Below are 18,432 nucleotides of genomic sequence, written 5' to 3' on the forward strand. Positions count from 1 at the left end.
CTGAAAACACTGTTTGAGCACTCGTGGGATAAGCAATTCCCTTTCCAAAGCATTTGGATGGGCTTAGAAACTGCTGATACGACCATAAAGGATATTTATGAAGTTAATGTGGATGGATTTTTGTATTATAAAGTTAGCCCAGTAATGCTGACTGCATTTGCTTTTCTCAGTGCATGTGTGTATTAGCATCTCATTTTATAACTGAAGAAATATTTGAAGTATTATAAAAATGTACCACTTTTCTCTGGGGAAAATATGGAGATATCTGTTGCAGGTCCACAGTTACAGCAAAGATGTATTTTACATTTATTAGTCGTTCAGCCCCCTTAATTCTGAAATGTAGATTTTGGGACCATGTTCTGGGTATGCCGTAAAAAAAAGGGAGGGGAGGGGGAAGGCAAACAACTTGAGATGGTGTATCTTTCAACTCAGTTTAATCAGGAGGTAAGAATATAAAACACTAAGTTCCTCACCTGTAAACAGTGAGCTTACTTCTGAATGACATAACTGCTAAAAACATAAAAGATACCCTAAAACTTCTGTATTGGTCTCCATTTGGTGGGTTTCTTCTGTATTAGTTTATATTCATCTGGTTTTGCCTGAACACTGCCAAGTCTCATTGGATTCCTGGCTGGATTTTGTCAGCTGTTGGATACAGGATACAGCTTCCTTAGAGGACCAAGGTCTTGGAAGTCATCAAGCTAATGACTTAGTTTGGGGGCTTTAAAGAGAAGAATAGAGACCTGAAACAGTGTCAGGATAAGAAATGTTGACTTTTGGCTAGGAGCTACTGCCAGTGGTGCAGTACTGGTCTAGATTTAGTTTCAGATGAGAAAACCTGTGGCTTCCCCAAGGGTCTGAAGCATCTGAGTACTTCTGAGGACTGAAGATTAATGTGATGTTATGTGTGGTTAGTAGGACATGCACTTCACATATGCTAATATTATAAAATTAGTATTCCTGTGAAATCCCAGCATACTGTTGCTCTTGAAACCTTTATTTATATTTACTGCAGCTGGACTGAGAAGCTGCTGGGCACAGAATCCCACAGTCCCCATGCAAACCATAAATTTTGTCCCCTGCACTGGAAAGGGTGGGAGCTGGGGCAAAGACTGTTCCCACTCCCTTGCCAAGGTAGCAAGCTTACCTGAATACACTTCCTCCTCTGCATTAGTTCTCACATTTTGAGACAACAGGAGTATCCATGTGGACAGGCAACTTGTGCTTGATTTATTGTTGTTGATGCTGACACAAGTAATAAATTCAAACAAAGATGAAAATTGCCTAGCAAGAATGATTCAAATAACACCTGCCTGCCTGGGCAAAGGAGCACTTATTTGCTTCTCCACTGACAGCATACTCACTGACCTTTACAGGAGTCATGAAAACTGCACACATGCCAATATTTTAGAAATTAATGTCTTTTTATATCTCATTTCTAAGAAAACTTAAAGTAAAGAGCCAGATCTGTTTTCTGGGACTTATTCTATTGTGAAAATATGAAAAGCAGCTCTCCAACCAACAAAGGATAGAAATCCCACTTATCAATAAAATTAAAAAATGCATTTGACTGACATAGAAGATGTATCAATTCTGAAATGTTGACGATTATTTTGAAATGATATGTTGAATAAGTGATTCTTGTGTACAGACAGCACTTTCTGATCAATGCCAATAGAAGTGTCCACGTATGAAGTGTGAAGTACAGTTTTTCCAAGCGAATGAATGAAGATTTTATGTTAAGAGCAGTTTGCATCTTAAAACCACCACACTTCATTGAAAACAGTTGAAAGTAGCATGCATTCAAGACAGGAAATAATCACTGGAAATGTAGTGTGTCTTTGTGTGTCTTTGTAACTGGAGGTGTCCCCATAGAAAAATGTAGATTAATGATCTTTTGTGCCCAAAGATATTCCCAAGATTAAGATTCCTGGGATCACTGCATGCATTAACTACAGCTGACACACTATGCAGACTGTTGTGCACAGCTCATACTAGTTCTGCAGAACAAACAGCCTTGAACTTCTGCTAGTTTTCCTGCAGCTTTTCCAGTGCCAAGTATGAATTTGGCTGCTGTAAAGAATGATATGGTTTAATGAAAACGCCTGGATGAATTTCGCCCTTCGCAAGCCTCGATGGGTGGATAATCAGGCTGGTGCTGCCTGAGCAGCAGAGCAGAAACATCACAGCTGAAGCTTCAGCTGAAGGTGGGCCTTGGGGCCTGTGGAGACAGTGGTGTCTCCATGCCAGAGATTCAGGACTCAAATTGAGAATGCCTGGAGAAATCTTCTTTCACTGGAGTGCCTTTGTGTGGGAAGCTGGAGGAGATGACCACTCCTGCAGAACCCCTCCTTTGCTTTACCTGTGAGTCACTAAAATCCTTTGTTCTTCCTGGTTAGCTCATGCTAGTATTGCATTAAGAATCCTATGACTTCTGGAGAGGTTAAAGGTCTAAGAGGTGATGCAAAAGAAACTTGAAGGGCACAAAGCAAAAGCAGATTTGCTACAGCTAGAGTATCTTAAGACTTCTAGTATCTCTTTACTTCCTTTTGGGACCAAAGTTTCGAATTGAACCTTTCCAAGAGAGTGAGGAATAGTGCTGTGTAAAAGGTTTAGTAGTGACATGTGAAGCTCTCTTTATGGGGAATGTTTATCTTTCAGATCAGTCCTACTGAGAGTTCAGCTCAGGAGCAGTTGGAAATTCATACAATAAAGGGTGGGCTTTCAGGGACCACCTCAGGGGCTATTGCATCCTAAAGCATCAGGCAAAGGAAGGCAGAAAGAGCAAAAAAACTTTTATTCGTTTTCCCTACCTCCACTGTACCTTGACTACTGGGAAGATTATATGCTTTAGCCATTAAGAGGTGATGTAGAAATTTTACCTTCTCTGCTAAGGGTATTATTATAATGCACAGATTTGTTAAAAGTGTTTCTCAAATGTAGAGGACTACTCAGTGATTTTATTTACTTATTTTTTACCTTCCAGGCTGTAGCTCCAAAAGACTATAGTCATGTGCAAGCACTTCAGCAATTAGCATTTGGTCTGTTTTAACATAAATGGCAGTAATTTGCCTTGGATAGAAATGCTGGTGTAGAGCCATTCAGGTATGGGTGATACTAAGCAGATCTCAAAGTATTTTTGACTATTTTGTGGTAAGGTAATACTATGTGGGGGAAATCTATGAGAAAAATCTCTGTATCTGGTCCTCTGTACCTTTCAGTTGTGAGAGCGAGAGGGGGTAAGGCACCAAAATGAAAAGTCTCTCCAATCCCAATCAGATTGGAGATGGTTACCTCTTCACCCAGTACAGCTACACACCAGGCACGGGGTTTTCTTAGTCTAGCACTTGGGTCAGATCAAACCCAGAGTCTGAGAGGTCACTCAGTAGATAAGAGTAAAAATTCTTCTTCATCATAATTTGCACTGCACAGTTTGGTCAACTGCCATTATAGCTGTCTGCTATGATGAAAGAGAGTCCACGCCATCTGAGTCACCCACTATTCCTTCCCAAATTAAGTAAAGGAGGAAAAGGGCTTAAAATATTTATAATGAAAGCCTGCATATCAAGTTATAGATAACCTGAGTTCTGAGATGGAGTCTGATATCCTCATTTTTCTTGTGCAGTTCTGGATATTTTGGCATGAGCCTGACATAGGTCATAGCCCTGGGTTTCTGAGCAGGAAGCTGATAACACTGTAAGTTGTGACTGTGGACCAAGAGATAGAAATATCCTTTAGACTGTGAGTTATGGACAGAAATGTTTTCTACAATCACCAAATATTATTTTTCATCAGCCTTCTAAAACTTTTCAACCTGCCCTAATTTTCTCCATTGAATCTAATAGAGCTGGATTAAACTACAGGGGAGATGAGAACATAAATTTGATTCCTTTCATTTCATGTAATATTAGGGTTTGTATTCTTTCAAGCTGTAATAACCTCTAGACTTCAGCAAAATTGAAAACCTTTAAATAGCCTTTCACAACCTTTCAGTGTAGTAATGAAGTTTTAAGTGCTCACTGGGGATTTTCAGTTCAGAAAAATCTAAGCAGCAGTAGATATTAAAATCTAATGTTTACTTCAACTCTTTTACAGCCTAATGGGTTTTTCTGACAGTGTAATTTTTAAAAGGTTTGGTTTCATTTATTAATATAGTTTACTCACCCTGGAAATCTTTTTTATTTAAGGACTCTGGTGGGAGTCTTGTACTTTGTTGGAGCACCTGAAAAGCCAGATAGAGAAAGGAAAAGAGAAACTTGCTAAGGCCCAACCAGAACAAGAGGTTAAAAAAAAAAAGAAAGAAAGAAAAGAAAAAAGGAAGGGAAAAAAAAAGCAAGAAAAAAAGGAAAGCCTTGTGATTTAAACACCACGGGAGGCAAAAAACAAATTAAGGGTGTAGATTCCCTGTGTGCACATAATTACAAGTATGTGAGTCACTGGAGTCAGCACGGTTGCTCATCTACCTAAAGACCTGGAGAGGGGATGTCTGCCTGCACTCAGCTGAGGGAGAGCTAAACAGGCTTTATTTATTTATTTATTAAGCTGTTGCTCGAGGGGGTAGTGGTGGGGAGAGAAAATTGCAGGGTGAATTTACACTGATTAAAGAAACACAGTCTGTGTACACAGGCGTTTCTGAGGCACAGTGTGGGACTGGAAGGATTCCGAATGTGTATGCTGGTAATTTAGTGGTGAAAAGAGGATGTGGATTTCATTGAAACAGTAACAGTGTAAGTCCCAGAAGGATGTTTTTCATCTCTTCATTACTCTACATATGTTTTGTTGCACGCATACATTTTTCATTATACGTACAAACAATCATTAGTATTTGTTGGGAACATATAGTAATGTGACTGGAACTTTGCTTGCTTTTATAATAATGCCTTCTGATGGCACTTAGCTATCGTTTTTACTGTCTTTCGTTTCCTCCTTAATCATAAAATAAGGGTGTTTGGAAATACAGAAATAAGAAAAAAAGAAACTGATCTAAAATTCATGAATCTTGTAGACAAAAGTCCAGTGCTTCTAAAGCAACAAATTACAGTGTATTTTCGTTAAGAAAAATAAACATGTGGAAGACAGAGGTTTTCTTATGAATATCCCTTAAGTTTATAAATACTTGAAAATGAAAAGAAACAAGTCCCGATAGACATGTATGTAGTAGAAAAATATCCCATGATTTCTAATTTCTAGCTTATCTTGGCTCATCAGTGTGTGCTGACGTATAAGACTGTGCTTATTTCTAGCCATTGAACAAAATGTTATTTGGTTGATTTGCAAAATGCCAAAGCTGCCTATTGAAATTGCCATAAATCCTTCTTCAGTCATTCAGGCCAGTGCTGGCTTCTCAGGAAAGGAGCTACCTGGCCTTTCCGTGATGCTCACCCATTGCTCTCAGACTGTACTTCTTGGAGAACTGCAAGGAGAATCACAGATCTGCAGCAGAAAGTAAGAGCTAAAAGCTGTTACTTAAGAATAGGAATGCAACTTGCTCTTCCAGTTCCTGGCAGACATACTTCAACTGTTCAGCACTCCATGCTCAATGACAGAAAAGTGTTGACATCTCAGAGGATGTCAATTGTGGAGCAGCACAAAATGGCACAACTCTTCAATCTTCCTGAATTGAAAAGAGACTAGAGGTTTTAGGTAAAGGGAAAGAGCTAAGAAGCCAGAGAAATGGCTGTAATATGGAGAAAAAAGCACCATGAGAGATGAAAGGAGAGGGAAGACACAAGGTATACACTGGCAGAGGTTTGTAGGAGGCACTGCTGGTTCAGAAAGGCAGTGAGTGCTGTAGGGATTATTACTTCCTGAGAAACTCCAAGAGGATGAAATGCGAGACTTACCGTTTCGTGTGGCATATGATGTTCAGGATTAAAAACTTTTGTTGTCTGAAGCATTTCCAAGGAGTCATTTGAACCTCTGCCATGGATATGCTCAGGGCTGTTGCTTCTGCTAGGGACAAAAAGTCTCTAGTCAGCATTCTTCCCTCACTCCAAATATATGCACGGTTTTTGACCATGTGAATGTAGCTTTCTACAGCATTTGTGGCGTAGAAAAACAGAGCAGTGGAGAGTTGCTTGTTTTCAGTCTTGCAGGCAAAATTTGTATTCAGATGACTTTGCCATGGATTTATTTAAATCACTCTTGGGCAGATAGGAGAAGGAAGAAAATAAATGGCTGGGAGCAAGAAGGGATGCTGCCAGAGAAGGAAAGCAGGTTATAAAGAATAATTGAGACCCAGAAGAAAAATGACAAAACGGATTACACACAACTCTGTTCTCACAGAGTAACAGAAGGAAACAGAGGAGGAAATGAAAGAGAAAATACGATACCAAGAAATGATATTTGAGGGAAACAAAAAGTTCAGAATACCTGATAGCACATGCTAGGCAAAATCTCTCACTGCTGTAATTCTGTTGGTTCTGTATTTTAAAGTGGCTGTATCAGAGGAGGCATGTGTCACCCACAGAGTGGAGCAAACCCAGGCTTAAATCTCAACAAGTCAAAGTGATATCTTGTCCTTTCTTTAGAGACAAGACACTGGTGTTTGGTCACTGCTCTCATGAAAATTTGGACTCTCCACCATGCCCTTGGCCACCAACCTTGTGTCCTAAGACAAGAAAGTATGAACTTCAGCAGACCAAAATTAAAGGAACACACAGCACAGTGGCAAGTGAAGTCACTGCTCTGGAAATAGGTAATGGACTTCAGAGAAAATGGGGTATTCATGCATATTGTAACTTTGAAAATAACTGTAATTAATAAGGAAAATGACCAGGATACCACTGTGAACAGGTCACTGTATACCTCTGCTTAATTTGCTTAATGTGAAAGCAAAGGATTAAGAGGCAGCAATGTCATAATTGCTATCTAAGGGACTGGATACAAAATAATACTGAAAACATCAACTATGTTGTGATTTGAAGATTCTCTTCTCGCTCTATCATAGTGTTTCTCAGTTCAAGCAACTTTGTCCTGGAAAGATATAATATTATTCTAATGGACTTCAAAAGACAAGTACTGTTTTTTGGCAGTGAGATTTTGAAATGAGAAATGGCTGAAAATGTATCAGGACTGTTCTGTAAAGAGAAAGCACTGTCCAGAAGAGGAGGTTCACTCTTTTAGCCCTCTTTTCTAAGCATTGTGTATAAGAAGACAAAACTGAGAGTAAACAAACTTTAAAAAAAAAAAAAAAAAAACCACAACTAAAAAACCACAGCATTTACTTTAACCAAAATATCCAACCAATATATCCAATGTATTTGGATCCTTCCAAATTCCGGGAGCTAAAACAAGAACTGAATTTCTGCACATATGCATAGGCAATGAAAATCTACAGTTCTGTTAGATAGGGTTTTTTCTCTACATAATTCTTATTAATTAGGATTATAAAATTGAATTTGTGGAGCATGAACTAGTTGCCAGGGGTATGTCTCCACTGCATAATAAAGTACTGTGCAGATGTGTTGGAATTAACCAAGCAAGAGATGGAATACAGATTTCACCCAGAATTTTTAGGTGCCTGAGTTCACTGTATTTATAGAGAGTCTGGATATGTTCCCAGGGTACTACACTGTCCTTCCTGCCCTACAGCAGACAAAGTGAGATATAAACCTCTCTATGACATATACCTTGAATCTTTCTATGATTTTAGAATTAGAGAAAAGACTGCTGAGTTCAAGATCATCCTATTCTGTCTGTCTTCCAGAGTTAGATCAACAAGCCAACATCTCCTCATGCACATTTGTGCCTCTCTAAGTCTGAAGCAGAGACATTCTACAGCCTGTTCACAACCGTCATGACTAACAGATTATTCTCTTTCTTTTCTGCAAAAGCTTTTTTAGTGCTTGCTATTGTTTCTTCTCTCAGTCTCATAAATTGATGCCATTTGTTCAGTCTTTCATTATAGCTCTTTCCAGTTTCTCCTTCCAGATGTACTCCAACTGATGAATAGTTTTCTTTAGTTTCTTCAAAACTCAGCATGGCATTTCAGCTGCAGATTGTTCAGTACTGGATGTTCATTTTGTGAGTGTATCTGTGCTTCCTGATCTCTCATAACACTTTTGAAAAAATGGTGGCTAATGGAAATATCAGAGACGGGCAGATGTAGATGCAATGAATTGCAGAACCCTCCTTGATATTGTCCTCTGTTTGATAACATACAACTATAGCTACATTTAAATATGGTTTTCCAACACTTAAAGTTAGCTTGAAATAATTTTCTTCAGAATAGTTTTCTCAGGCCTTCTTAGGAGTCGGCATCAAAAGCCTCACCGAGAGAATGTCTGTAACATCCACTGTAGCTTCCTTATCCACTAGTCATTTTCCTTCAGAGAAAGAAATTATATTGTTTTGGTGTTTTTGTCTTTGACAAGCCAATATTGACTATTGCTTATCTTGTTTTCTTTTCTGGGCTTATGTATAGCCCTTTGTTTAATAGTTTGTTACAGTGCTTTTGGGGATGGTAGCTCTGTGGTTCTCCTTGTACAGATATCTTTCTGTTGTCCCATTCCAGTTTTGTAATGTCACTCTACATCCATGAATTCTCAAAGATAATAGGTAATGATTCTCACATTGCTTTACCCCGCTGTTTGAATGCTGTAATTAAGCTCATTACTTTTTTACCTTTTAATTGCCTGCATTAATGTGGGACATTACCCCACTGTCCTTGGCATTGCTGGCCACCCTGTTGTAGCTGGCTTCACTAGTAAAAACGTACAGAAAAAGCTGTATGCTTTGGTCTTCTCATCATTACCTGTTGATAATTTTTACTTCACAATTTCTATTCTATCTATTTCTTTCCTCTCTTTATGTAACTAAGTTTCTTGAATAATTTTTAGCTACGCACCGTGTCCCTTTTGTAAGTCTATCCTATAGACTTACACTGCTCCTCTAAGCCTGTCAGCAAGTTAGCATCATTTTTGCCACCTGTGTACGTCTGCTAAATGAAAAATGGTTGTTTACTAACATCTTCTACTGTCTCCTTATTTTGGTTCACACTTGTGTCCCTCATACAGTCATGCTGAGGAACTGCCATCTCTCTTGAAATTTTTCCCCCTTCAGCTTAGTTTCTGGAGAGTTGGCCATGCAATTTTTTGACGTTATCAATTTACTGAAGTCCACTGGTTTTTGTTTTGTTGTTCTCTGTCTGTGATGATGCTCATTCAACTTGTATTCTGTATTCATGTTTTCAGAATACAAACAATACAAACATTCACAAAGAAACAAACACTTCTACCAGATTCTTGCTATCTCTATCAAGTAGTTTTTGCCAGATCATCTGAAGGAGAATAGGGTTCCATGTCTTGGTACATTCAGTTTCCATTAGTTGCTGGGCAGTTGAAATCTTTGAGTGCTGAAAAGTCCTTTCATTTAAATGATTCTGCCTATTGCTCGTAAAAAAACATCTTCCATCAGATCATCTGGTCTGGAGAACTTTAATAGATAAACACAACATTTCCTACTAATTATTACTTAAGATCTCTTCAGTTGCTCAAAAGCCCTCTGTGTTCTGAAACTTTGGAGAAAATGAATGTGTCCTTGGATTTGAAAAAAAACAGATTATTTCTTCTTTCATCTACCTGTAGTTCATATCCCTACACACACACAGAAATAGCATATGATAGGAATTGAGTCTCTTAGACCAAGCAAGTAATAAACAAATCATGTTATCCCACAAACTTATGTATCGGTATGCAGATATCTATGATAATTACTGAATTTGATTCTTGTCTCTATTTAGAAAAGTTCTCTTTCTCCAAAGACATAGGGCCCAAGCAGACAATTCCTGCTAGTATTGACAAGTATCCATATTGGCTTGTTTGACTCTGTCCTCAAGCCTGCCCACATAGTCTTAACTGGCTCATGTGCAAAGATTGACCTCTGGTGGATTATAGGGGCTACTGGTGTGACCCATTTGGGACATTTCTTCATTTCCTATCCTTTCATATACTTTGGAGCTGAGGTTCCTGAGAACATCAGGGGAGACCACACTTTGTTCTTTCTGTGTCTGCATAAGCTGGAGCCTGATGGTTCCATAGGTGAACGGTTTGTCAAAGCTCATCTACTTCATTTGTCTTAAGGTATAAACCTGAGAGTTATCGATGTGTTTTATTTACAAGAACAAACCAAGGAGAGAAGTGCAGCAAATAGTAAGCAGGAGGAAGCATCTTCTCTGAAGCTGCATTGGATATGCACAGAATTCTGCTTCTACATTACCCATTCACCAATTCCAAAGAGATAGTTACTTGTCAAAGAGCTAGTAGAAATTAGAGCTGGAAATCACAATGTGATCTTAAGCTTGCACTGTGAGTCAGAATTTTATTTTCCTCATAATATTTCTTTTCTATGTATGTTTTTGAGAATTTTATTCTGAATAGAATATATAGCCCAAGCAAGCACTGTACTTTGCTCAAAAGAAGACTTTGTTATCAAATGGACATTTTCTTTGAATGGTAATCACCTTTATAACCTCTGCAGACTTCAAACCAGCTATAATATGAAACAAATGTGTCTACACCATGTGTAAATCAACATGCTTCTTTTCAGATTTTTCATGTCTTATGCCTTTGTTTTCATTGGTATTTTAATTCCCACAAAAGAAACCCAAACATATATATGGGTAGTGTTTTCACCTGCTTGGTCGTCAGGAAATTATAAATATTTATTTCCAGAATGTTATAAAGAACACATAGCAAAACGAATGAATTGAAAAATCAGGGAAACACTCAGCTTGATATATGACTGGTATATTCCCTGGGGCTACCAATGTGAAGATCTTGGTCCCAGGTGTGCCCAAAGAGGTATTTACCCTAGGGATGTGTAGCTGGAATCAGACTCCTGTCCAGATGCTTGGTCCTCCTTGGACTACCAGGCAGCAAGGTAGGAGATGAAGAGGTAGAGATGGAGGAAGATACTTCTTGTCCAAGTACCCTGCAGTAAGAGCCCTTGCCTTGTCATGGAAGGGTTTTCATACTGTCAGCACACGGGGTAAGAATCCAGGAATCTCTCCTTTACCTGTTCACTAGTTTTAGAGGGAGTTTACATCTTCTTTCTCTTACCCTTTCTTTGCCTCTTTCCCTTCCCCTTCTCTCCTCCACTCCTCTCTTCTTTTTTCTTTTTTTTTTTTTCTTCTGGAAATTATGTGCTTTCTTTAAAAGAATTTATATTTCTTTGAGATGTTGAGCAGTATACTTGAGTGTTTAAATGGGGTAGACCTGAAGCTGCTGCTGCTCTTTTGGCTTTGTTTTCCAGATGTTGCAGATTTATTTTTAAAATTATGCGGAAATGCATTTCACATGCTACTGTGAAAGATCGAGTCACCTAAGAGCTACATGAGCTACTTTTCTATTACACACTGAGAATGGACAAATAAGGGGAAATTCCAGGGATGGGATGTCAGCAGGGGAGGCTGAGTTAAATGTTGCCAAATCCTATACATTTTAAATAACCAAAAAAAAAAAAAAAAAAAAAAAAAAAGGAGCTCTTTTAAAGTTCCTTTCTTTTGGCAGTGCATTGTGTTGAACTATTCTGATGGACTGGACTACAAAGCCATGGGGAAATTCTTCAAAGGTCTGGCACAATCTGGAGCCTTGGTGTGCTTTGACGAATTTAATCGTATAGAGCTGGAGGTAATTGTAGTACCAGTTTCTTAGCAAAGTTGGTATTCAACGAAAGTGACAAGCTTGACAACTTCATTAACAGCACTGACATTAAACAACATTGACTGAAACTTACTGTTAAATGAAAAAAAAAATACAATTTTAGTACATTTTAATCAAACTCAACTGGTTGCCTATGTCAAATCTGTGTTCCTGTGATTTTTTTGTGATTTCTGCATTCTCTACTGCAAATATAACCAGAGAAATATTGCTGTTGCAACTTTCTGAGCATGGTGACAGAGAGAGGTTTGCAGGGAGACATTGTATTTTGTTCATGATAGATTAGCTGCAAGATGTCTTTCCTGCTCTGGTATGCAACCTGCCACTCACAGTGTTTTGAAAGATGGGAGTTAACTTTCATCTACAGAAAGCTCACAGCCAGGGAGAGAGACTGCTTTAATACTGCTTTTATTATCTTGATGGGGAGGGGGGAGCAACAGGAGAAAAAAAGGAGGAAAAAAAAGAAAAAGTACCTGTAATGATCACTGCAAAGAGGTATCTGTAGCAAATGAAGGCTTTGTTTTGTTTTTTGTGTGTGTGTGTGTGGGTAGTTTGTTGTGGGATTTTTTTTCCCCATTATTCATAACAGGGTTTAAGAAGGTAATTTATTTTGCTTACACAAAGCATAATTAAGTGTCCATATAGAGAAATAGTTCATAACTTATCTTGTTGTATAAACAGAGGTGATCTGGTTGATTTTTCAGTTCCTACATTTTTCTGACTTTTTTCCTTTTTAAATCACAGCTACTCACAGCCCTTAGTAGCAAGTATTGACATTGAATTAGGTAATAGCTGTTCTTTTACATTTCAGCTTCTGAAGCAACACAGAAGCAAGCCTTTAAAAATGTAATACACTTGCTTTATTTTCCATTGTTTTGTATTACACATTAGAAGTACACAGCTATTTCTGGCAGATACTGTGGCTTTAGCATTTTCATCCATTTAGCAGGTTATCATTTGATGCACTGGGAAATTTCCAGTGCGCTAGGTAATTTAGTAGCTTAAGGGTGTGATGGATTTTTGTTTTTATTACACTTAGCAACACATTAAAATGTCATTTTAAAGTTTAGAAACAGGAGTATTGTTTTCAAACTGAAAGAGGCTGCTTTACACTTCCCTTCAGTTCTCATTGGAGCCACTCAGCAAATGCTGGCCCTTCAGACCGTGGTGTATCAGCAGGTGCAGGTATTGGAAGTTATGTCTGGGCTCACCCTTTGATGTGTTTATTATCAGCAGTTTGAGTGGGCTGGCAGAGTGAAGCTGTCAAACAATCCAAAACAGCCACAACGACAAAATTATGGTATAGTTTCTTCCTTATTGTAGTTCACTCCTCTGCTAGAACTAGGAAGGTTTTCTCACTAGATTGCAGTATCATGAAGAGCAACTCTGCCTGCTCTGGTGCTGTTTCAGTAAAAAGGCAGTCTGCTCTCGTTTTTATATTACAGTGCAGCATACCCCAAACAAATGCCTGAGTGAAATCTCTTGCCGTTGTGCACTTTTTACCTTTGCCCACTGACAGGAGATCCCTCAAGACCAGCACTAAGCTCCTCTTCATTAGTACCCAGTTTTCAATTTAAATTTTAATTAGAATGGATGACTCAAACACTTACCATTTGCTCTAATTTCTGCACTCAGGTCATCAGCAACCAGAAGAATATTTCTTGTTTTTCATTTTTAAAAGGTAGGTTCAGATTCTGTAGGAGTTATTTCTGGCAGTTAAAAAAAATCAGATGATCTGCTAAAGCTTCATTTTTGAAAAGGATTCATGTTTACAAATGGATTTTTTCTTATTCTTTGCATGTAAAGTTACCTAGATGAGTGGATTCTCACATTAACTGAGACTTAGGGGGCAGCTAGGGTTGGGGTTACACTGCATATATGTATAGTAAAGTATTTTTCAGTACGTTCATGATCCATTTTAATATATTTTATCAAAAATATATTGACATATCATCATATAATGGAAATAATTATATGTAGTTGATGAAAATAATGTGGGGAGTTATGCTTCTTTAGAGTTTAACTTGTCTTTCAACTGTATTTATCCTCTGAGACCTAGATTTAGTTGGAGACATCTTCACATTGGAAAATAAACCACTATGAGATGTACGCAGTAATTTTTCCTCCTTAAAATGTTAAAGAAATTTCTGTCTGAAGAAAAGTACTACCATGCTCTTTGTATCTGTTGCAGGTTCCATGGAAACAAATAGGAGGCACTACTTTCAGAGCAACCTACATAGTTAATGTGATCCCCACAGTCGTTCCCAGCCCTCACTCATTATCGCTGTAACTGCCCAGCAGTGAGATGGTTAGCTCCATGTCAGAGCGCTAACATCAGAGCTGAGACTTAGGAAAGACTTTGGGGTTTCTGCAGCTTTTTCATCTTGTCAATGAGTTCAGATCTAACATGGTTTCCAGTCTGTAGACTTCAGTTACAAAAAAGATGTTTTTACAACATCTGGTTGCTTACTTTAGCCCAGTACCATGACGTTGGGCTTATCTGCACAAGCTCAGCTAAGCCCTTGTTATCCTCTCTTGAATTAGAAATTCACCGAGGTATTCATTCTTCTGTAACTGTCGGAATTGATGAAATAAAAGCAGGGAGATCATAAAAATCCCGTATGGGGAATCACTGGAAATTCCACTGGAAATTTCATCATTATTTGAATAGATCCAAAATTTTGCCTTGTCGTCATTAACTGCTCTTCAAAAGTTCAAATACTGTCACTCTTATGAGTATTTGCACAAGGACATGCACAATACTCAGTGGAGGATAGTGGGGCTTATGCAATTCCTAAATATTCAAAATATTCTTAATAACACTCTGAATAAAAAAATAAATGGAAGAAATGGGAAATAAGATATTCCTTATAATTCTGACTGTACAACTTCAAATAACTTGGAGTTTACCCCTAGTTGAAGGGCCTGAGACTGTATCACAGAAGTAAGTAGTCACAAGACTTTCAGACTATAAAGGAATCTAGCGACTAAGGCACTGCATTCAACCCATACTGCATTGTAATGGATTGCACAATTCAGAATTTCTCTCATTTCTTATGCTGTATGCTTACAGAAAGTACACTTTGACACTGCTGTAATCACAGGAAAAGTAATATTCTAGCAGGAAAATGAAATAGAAAACTTTATGCCGGTAAACAGCGAAAGAAATGAAATCATCTTTTCTGCAGGTGTACGCACCAAACTACTGATAAAAACAGTTATGTAATATCTATAAGGAATAGAGAGAAATCCAACCTTCTGTTTTGTAATCCCAACAATATTTGCTATCCATAATGAACTGATTGGATTATCAGTCTCAGCTATTTTTCTCTTTTTTTCTCTCTCTGATCCATTTTGTTTTGTTGTTACTTCCTTTTTCTTTTCTTACTCTTCCTAAGTAGCTGAATTTCATAAGTGAAGATATGTGGAATGTGTAGTTACAAGGGAGCTGTTCAGAAATGAGCAATGCAGTCTTACAGATTCGGAATAATTTCCATAGCATTTCTTGGCTGTTCTCCTGTGGCCACCCATCCAGGTGCTGTGATGGGGCAGGAGGCAGTGCCTCAGGCCAGGCAGTTGCAATGAAGACTCTCCTGGCTGAATCTGGTTTCCTCCAGAGAGTCAGCAGAAATAGAGGATGTGAGAAGGCTTTTCCGTGTGTACAGTGGCTAAGCTTATGCATAGTAGGTCATGTTATGAAGTGTTTTCCGAAGTGCTGACATATCCATCAGTGCAAGACTTTCATCAGTCTACCACAGAGGTGGTGGTTGGCCTTAAGGTAACTAACATCTGTTTTGATATTGGCATTTATAAATAATAAAAAAGCGGTGGAATTATCCTAACAGAGGGTTTTACTCCCAATTCACAGAAGGTATTATTGAAAATAAGTTTGCTTCCTCACATCTGCATGATTTGATCCCTTGCAAATACTTTCCCTTGTTGCCAACTTTTCTACCCCCAGGTCCAGAACCCTTCTCTGCCCAGCTTCCTGGCCTCACCTGCATTTTCTCTGCCTCTGATTAAAGCCCAGTTTGGTTTCTGCTTCCTATATTATCTCACAAAAGCTGAAGCATGCACGTAGGTTTGGATCAGTCCCATCTTCATAGCCAGGTGCTCTATTCTGAGACAATGATTAAAAAGTTTGAAATTTGAGAGTCCTCAAGAGATGCCTCAGTACTGCACCCTCCACATCCAAGGAAAAAAACACATTCTACCTTGATGAATCCTTACCTTCTCGTTGTGACCGGTATCGCATTTAAATACTTGGTAAAATTATTGGTAAAATAGGTTCTGGTAGCATCCCCAGCTTTTTCTCCATTCTGAAAAGCCGTGATGCCCTCTAATCACAGGAAGTACCTAATTGAAGGCACCAAGATGAGTTGGCAGTGCACCAAGGGAATCTGACACAATATCCATACATTGCCCAGCATTGGTCCTGTAAATCTGTGCATGGATTATTTTAAAAATGTGCTTTTCTCATTAGTTAAATATTTTCTGGCGTGTATCTCTGCTATGTATGCTAATTATTATCTATTATTGTCAATGTTAGTAATTTATTTTATTGTAGCTTGCAAGGTTGTTCAATTTTCACTGCTCTTATTTGTCATTCTTTTGTGCAAGGTATCGCTCTACTATTGTACTTTTTTTTTTTTTTTTTTTTTTTTTTTTTAATATGCACGTGTCCATACAGCAGCCTTGAGAACAGCATGCAGTGATCATTCTTTCCTGCCAATTCAGGAAGTAGCTGACTTTTCCTATGCATTTTCCAAATGTCTCTTCAACAGTTCAGCTTGTTTCTTACCACCACTTACCACCACCTTCCTGGTTAGGTTGTTCTTTTAAGCTCATTTCTCTCACTTAACATCTTTAATATTCCTTCCTGGAAATCTTCAAAGAAAAATTCCCCTTTTTTAATATGGGTTGTCTTGACATTTGTGAATGTGGGGCTGAAACATCAACTATTTGTAGGCTTTACTCAAACAAAAAGCTTTTACTTTATCCTGTTAAAGTAGTTACACTTCAAAATAATCCTTTGCTATACTTTCCTAAAGATCTCATGCAATATACCCCTTACTATCTTTTATATCAAGCAACTTCAGTTTAGAAGACAGAAACAGGAGCATCGTAAAATCTAATATCATGTTAAGATGGATGAGACTTCTTTTAATGGATAAGACTTCTTTTAATGGATAAGACTTCTTTTCTGCTGTATAAAATTGAATGAGGTTCAAAGACTGCCCTGGGAATCAGTGCCAGTACCTTTGCTGACAATGCAGAAGGGCAGAAGAGGATTGAGATCATCCCTACAAAACCGTGTTGCAGCTGTGCAGCACTAGTCATGGTAAAAATGTCTTTAACATGTATGGAGTAGAGTGACTGGTTAGGTTGTGGTTCGACTTGATGATCTTTAAGCTCTTTTCCAACCTGAGCAATTCTATGATTCTATGATTCTATGACTTGAAATCCTTATCTCAGCACTGTCAAAGACAGCATGGTTATTAATTTAGAAGGTATTTTGTGTTCTCTTGTGAATTTAGCAATATGGCATGAAACTAATGAAAGGAGCTCTACTCATAGTAGTTTACTTGATTTAAATTGTTGCAGATTTCAAAACATACAGAAAAAATATGGTTTTAAGTTCATCTTTTCATTATGATGACAGTCCTGTGAAACAGTGGTGCTTTACTGGATATGTGTTTTATTAATGAGAATGGTCTTATTTTGAAGTGAGCAATTCACATTTCAGAGTGGCACTTTTTGCATGAACATATTGCCAAATTTGTATTGAAAACCACATTTAGATCTATTCTTCCCTTGATATATTTTTGCATATTTATTTTATGTGCAAGGAATAGTCTGAGCAGCTCAAAGATGGTATTGAAGCAGAATTGTTCATTACCCTGACCATTTTAATTTAGTTGCACGCTAATTTTTCAAAGCTTTTGATTATTTATCATTGAACATACATAAATATTTCACCCGAGTAATGGCACCAATATGTTTATAGCATGTAAAAGGCTCACTTGCATTTCAGCAGTGAATTTATTATGCTGGTATTTATTCCAAGTATATAAATTTCCCAAATTGATAACCACGCATCTGTGTGTATATTTCAGCTTGGTAAAAGGTTGCAGTATTTTCAATACGTGGCAGGTTTTGTTTCTTAGTGAAGCCACTTCTCGTGGAATTTTTTTAACTAAGGGCTCAAGACAATGTTTGTCTATTTATTTGTTAATGTGGTTAAAAGAACAGTTAGGTTGTTACCCTTAAGGGTACTCCCCTGTTTTTCTGAAAGAGAATGAGAAGCAAGCTTCTAGTTACCTCAAATGTTTGAAAGGATTTCTTTTGAAAAGGCAAATTCTTCTGTTGGAATTTTATATTTCTTATCTTCAGTAGGGCCAGACTTGAAAAGCCTGCAAGCGGCTCCCATTGATTTTTCTGAGAGTCCCTAATCAAGCATCCAAGAAAGAAATTTGACCCCAAATAGGGATTTCTAGGGCAAGGGGGATTTGTCTGGGCAGTTTGCTTCTGAAGGAAGAAAGCCGTATTCTTTCCTCTCTTGAAAGGCAGTTGATGAAAGAAACATAAGGAATGGCTCTGCAAAAAGAAAACAAAAAGGTTCCAAACTGCAGGTAGAAACAATATGTCTTTTGATAAAGCTAATGTTGCTTTGTGTCAAAAGCAGAGTTCAGATCGCCGGGAGTTACACTCCTTGTGCAACGATTTCCTACCTCACACCATCAAAGGCTCGCAAGCGCTGGCTGAATACACC

This window comes from Centrocercus urophasianus, unplaced genomic scaffold, assembly GCF_019232065.1.
Source record: "Centrocercus urophasianus isolate 14NV4802_14NV808 unplaced genomic scaffold, USGS_Curo_1.0 seq_15, whole genome shotgun sequence".
Classification (NCBI taxonomy): Eukaryota; Metazoa; Chordata; class Aves; order Galliformes; family Phasianidae; genus Centrocercus; species Centrocercus urophasianus.